Consider the following 5,762-nt stretch of genomic DNA (forward strand, 5'->3'; position numbering starts at 1 on the left):
AATATTGGATCTTACTAAATCTCTCTAAAAGAGAGACAGAGGGAGAGAGAGAAAGACACAGTTTTGAAACGCGACCACGTTGAGTGCGTTATTGCGTTTCGGACACAAACAAACCGGTCTGTTTGCTCGAACCCGATCAAATGCTGCTGTGACCAATTAACAAACGTTGCGCGTACAACGTGGTATTCGTGGATCGAGAACAATGTCGAAATAATTAGTATAGCGAACGTACCGTGCAGGAGAATAAATGTATTAGTTAGAAGCAGATGAATCAGAGCTCTCTTTGTCTACATATATGTATAATGTTACATATCGTTGACATATTTATATTACAGAAAATAAATCAGGAAAATTCTCTCTTTTTCATAGTCCACCTCATATTTTTTCTACAATATTTTGCCAACACTATCTAGCTTTACATTTATTCATTAACTTTGGTAGTGACACAGCCAGAGACGCGCATTGAAAGGACATTTCTCTTGCACAATAGCTTTTCAGTAGGTAATTAATATACGAACCGCGTTATGTCACAGGACAAACGCGTTCGTTAGAAAACGAGACCTTTCCAATCCTTTTAAATGAGACCATTATGGCTTAATGAATACAAACACAAACATAAATTTTATAAAAGCTGTAAAAAAAGCGTGTTATAAATTATATTATCTAGAATAAAAAAGTACACGTGTGTCCCGTGCACGCACTTGCTTAATAATAATAATGTCAAAAGATGACATTTGCATATATTAGGTTAAGTAAAAAGTCATCGCGTTTTTTTAAAAGACATCTATCAGTAAAAACCGCAATTACTTTCTTACCAACAATATAAATATATCTTAATAGAGTAAAGTTTCAGCTTTAAAAATCTCTTTTTTAAATTATACGATACGACAATTTTTAATGGAGTTATGAGCAATTAAAGTCAAAATAATTCTTTTATTTAATCCGCGATAACTCAGTAATCAAAAGTCGTAGGAATATTAAAAAAATACGATTTTGTAGGGCAAGTATCAAGCTTTCACGATATGTAATCGAAAATTTTCTCAAATTCGTTTTGGACACGTTACAAATCCACAAAGTGAGAAGAAAATTTTTCGTCTTTTTCAGCTCGTAGTTTTTGGTATGTAAAAATTATCAAACTCATATAAACTTAAAAAATGTGATAAGCTTTTAAAAGTAGAGATTTGAAGCTTTAAAACCCTCTTTTTAAATTTGAATTTCATTCATTATTGACGAAGATATTGTATATACAACTTTGAGCTAAAAAATACGCGATGACTTTTTACTACACCTAATATGTAAAAGCAGGGTGTTAAAAAATCATTCAGCATTTATATAATATGTCGTGAAAAGAGAGAAATTGAGATAAGCACTGATAGTTTATTTAAAGAGAGAATTACAGGTTCTAATAAAGTGATCTCACGTAATACTTATCCAATCATAATGGTTGATGCCAACTATACTGATTCCAGGTGAAATTTTTCATTATAAAAAAAAAATGTATGTATGGAAATTGAATCAGAACAGTCAGAGCGCGGTTTGTAAACACCGAGGTAAATCTTCAAGTCGCATATGACACGTAGAAAGTATATATATAAGTTATAACACTAACATACAAAATTATTTATATCTCAGAAACGGTTGAGCTTTCCGACCTTTGTTCATTAAAACCTTTTTACTCAGTATAATGTGTACTATATCCACCATATACCTAAATGCTGAATAGTTTTTCAAACATCCTGTATATTTAAAAGAATTTATACACATATAAGAGGTTTTACTGTAAATAATAAATATTTAGTATTTATTGTATGTAGTATAGGACGGGGCTATTCTGTTTCAACTTTAAAATAATATGAAAATTTACAACAACAAGTATGTTAATAATCTCTTTGCAATGATGTGTTTACAACTACATTGTACAATCATGATTGTTCCTTGAGAACATAAACGCAATCTTTAAATATTCAATATGTGCTGTTCAGAAACATAAATATTATTGTGAGAAATGCATCAAAAAGTGGTACAACTCCGCTCTGCTTTATATCTAAAGTAATATCTCTATTATCTGAATACAGCTTTTAAAACCTGTTATACGCTCGAAGATACCAGACATCGTTTCATAACATCTCTTTTATAATAACTCTTTTTTTATGAGCGCAAGTAACATTGCAGCGGATCGTTTATGCGCCATGGGTTATAAGTTAGCGGAAAGTGCTGTTTCGAGCATCGAATGCATTCCACTACGATGGATGGGAAAGATGAAGAAGACGAAGAAGAAGAGAAGAGGGAGAGGTGGAGGAAGGGAAGGCAGGTAGCTTATTAAATTCTCTAGCGAAATACATACAGCAAAGCGAATACGGCTACTCTTCCCGGGCTCAAGTTAATAACTCTCTTTTATACATGGTGTCCTAGACCTTAGTGGAGCCACTTTTCATCTACGAATTCTTTGACCAATTTAGAGTTGATCTTTCCATCAGGAACAGAAATATCAAGAGAGATTATTACTCAAGTTAGCAATTTTTTAATCTTAACTTGAATTTTTTAATTAATTGCAACCTATTCTATATTGTGCGTACCTATCATCTTTCGCTAACAACAAAAGAATACCTTCTTGATGTTAAATTCAATCGAATGTTAATCCACTAGTGTGTTTAAATGTTGTGTTAATAATATAATATCTATATTATTTAGTACTGTTAAATGTTTAAATATTTAAATTAATTCTAATTAATTGATACTCTTTAGTTCTAATTCATTATATTTTATTAAAGAAACAAATAAATAAATACATTCATAAAAGAAGAATACACATAGAATACTTTTGGGCGTTTTCAATCATTAAAACACCATGATATTTGGATTTAAAATGTTGAAACATTAAAACATTTAAAGCTAAAATGTATTTTATTAAACGTTTGTTTTTGAAAAGATATTTTAAATGTAAACATTTTCTCCATTTCTCCTTTTTTTCCCCAATGTATTTTAACAAATTTTTTTAAAACAGCAACTTCTAATATGAAAATATTTATAAATATTCTATAGTTAAAGTACTCGAGTACAGATTTTTCAAGCAGTTTATCATAGCTTAGAGTCAACGTTTCTCGTTAGCAAGTTTCTTAATGGAATTTAACATGCTCGACAAAGAAACCGCCGTCCCAAAGGCATTAAATGTAATTGAAAGAAAATGCGTTCAGCTCGATGTTGTCATTTCATCCGTTTTTGCTACATGCGCCGTAAGAAGTACAATTTACTCTTTATTTAAAAAAAAAACTTCGCCAGAGCACAGAACATCGTGCTGCGTCGATAAAAGAGGCAACGGTGGCCTCCTAAAAGCTATTTGCACGCCCTGGATGTACGTGAAGGGTTAAAAGTATCTATGTAAACCGGATGGAGCTGTGAAAAGTGTGCCGTAAAAAGACATATATATACACGGTGTCCCGGAACTTACCGGGATATTTCCTTAACCATACCATATTTAGATAATTGAAAGTAGACTTTCTTGAAAAATCAACGTTTCAACAGCTTCGGATAATTACGCCGGAAAATCCTTTCCTCGGAAAATATTCTGTCATCATCGCGATGATATATAAAATTGAGAGAGATGTGCGATTTCTAGGCCTTTCTCTAGATCTTTCTAATTTATCTCTTAATCTCTATTTTCGTTGCACAAATGAATTTTAGTAGCCCAACATAATATACGTATACATAATATTTTCTTTCTCTTATTTCGCTCCGCGGATACATCGTACGGGTATGTGTAACAAAAACTTTTGCAAATTTTAATAACACGCACTCGTCCACGTCATTGTTAATGAAAGCACCTGGAAGACAAAAAACATGGCCGGTAAACATTGACTGTTTTCGTAATTCTCGGGCTGTCAGCTCTTTCTCGGAAAAGCGGAAAAAGTCAGGGTATTTTTCTTCGGTTGGAAATATCAACTAAAAGTTGAATAATTTTAACTAAAATCTTGCAATCTCTATTTTTTTTTTGTTCGTATAACCTGTATAACAATGCGAAAATAATGCGAAAAATTTTTGTAAAGTATATACCGTGACGCCGATCAAAATTTTTTATCTCAAAATCTTTTCTCCTACCGAGTTTTTAAATAATACGTAAGAAAGGAAGGAGGGAAGAGAAAATATAAAGTATAAACCATATAAACCGTATAAAAAAAAAACTTCTCACAGTACGCGTGTTGCTTAGAAAGGCACATAAACGATATATTTTTAGCATGGCGTACATAAATTATTTCCAGAATTTTTCGAAGCACTTAATTTCAATGAACCATCGTCTTTAACGCTGATAATACAATCATTATCAGGCAATAGAGACGAAAATAATTTTTACCTTGCGCGAACATGAGAAATCGGTTTTAGCTTGAAGGAATATTTCATGCGTTCAAGGCTATCCGTGTGTATCCACAAATTTACAATGCGGCCGTTCCGTTATCCTCGGGGGAAATTACACTCACGGTAGTACGATAAACTTCGAGCCAGACGCTAATTATTACTCGGAAAGGCAATCTATCCGCCCGTGTAAAAGTCATATCGATTACTGCGTTAGATGTACCAAGCTCTCGGTATCCCTTCTAGTACATGGTACAGGAACTTCTCTCTATGCGCATTTAATTAAGAAGAAAGACAACTCGTACGAGATATACTCGATTGATTCATCCGATCGTGGAAATGCGATAACGTTAATTGCTCGTAAATATTTAATTACGTGTTTCACTGAATATCAAAATTGTTCGCGCACGCGCGGAAAAAGATCCAGGAGAGTTTTATGAATAAATTCTCCGTTAAATTCGTGATTTACATATTCAACGTACGTACGTCATGCTTTCGAGAGACGATGCGGGAAAACAACGGAAAATAGCGGTAATCCAGTACGCGCGCTAACGCTGCTATTTCTGATTAAATTTCACACTTTACCTTTAAGAAGCCTGAAGAAGGGAAAAAGGGACGCTCTTGCGCGCCGTCTCGAAAATTGTGAACTTCCCGATAGTTAACGCGGAGTTTAACGCACTTCTTCGCGTCTACGCGTGCGAGTGAACGTAGGGATAATAGCGAAAGCCTGGAACGGTGATAACGAAAATGATTCATCCGGCGCAGCTGCAGGAGGCCGTAATAGTTGCTGCCGCGCGCGACGGTTGTTGGATGCAACGCTAGATTACAGCAACGTATTTCCCAAAAGACACGCGGTATACACCAGCGCGGACGACGCAGCTATTCCCCTGGAGAAATACGGATTGAATTGTTGATGTTGAGTAATACCCAACGACGCGCTGTTATCGAAAAGCGATAGCGAACGATGTGCCGTATAATCTCGTAGACTTCAGATGTGGACACGCAACGCGCAACAATTCTTTTTTTTTTCGCCGTTTAATTTGCCGGCGATTAATTTGATCTTTCTCTCTGTCAAGCTCTCTCTCTCTCTCTCTTTCTCTCTCTCTCTCTCTCTTTCTCTCTCTGCAAATAGCATCGGTAGTTAAGAGAGACTCTCGTACGTCTCTCCAAAATCCCCGCTTTAGGTCTTTGTAATCTTTATACGGAGCAACGATGTAATTGAATTGCGAAAAATCGACGATCAGTTTAAGACGATTTCAAATCAATTCGACATTAATCGAATTTATCACTCGAAGATTATTAATGAAAAATCGATTCCTTCGCAAGCTGTATGGATTGTATATGCAGGAGTGAAACAGGAATAAAAGTGTAATTAAGATCAAAAAGTATATATATATATATATATATATATATAT

General features: G+C 34.3%; 1 protein-coding gene across 1 annotated transcript in view; it reads right to left on the reverse strand.

Moving 5' to 3' along the window:
- The window catches only part of LOC108745707 (protein-tyrosine sulfotransferase), an 84,606-nt gene that overhangs the window by 23,132 nt on the left and 55,712 nt on the right, over window positions 1–5,762 (reverse strand). The gene's annotated exons all lie outside the window — the stretch shown is intronic.

This window comes from Trachymyrmex septentrionalis, unplaced genomic scaffold (genome assembly GCF_001594115.1).
Source record: "Trachymyrmex septentrionalis isolate Tsep2-gDNA-1 unplaced genomic scaffold, Tsep1.0 scaffold148, whole genome shotgun sequence".
Classification (NCBI taxonomy): Eukaryota; Metazoa; Arthropoda; class Insecta; order Hymenoptera; family Formicidae; genus Trachymyrmex; species Trachymyrmex septentrionalis.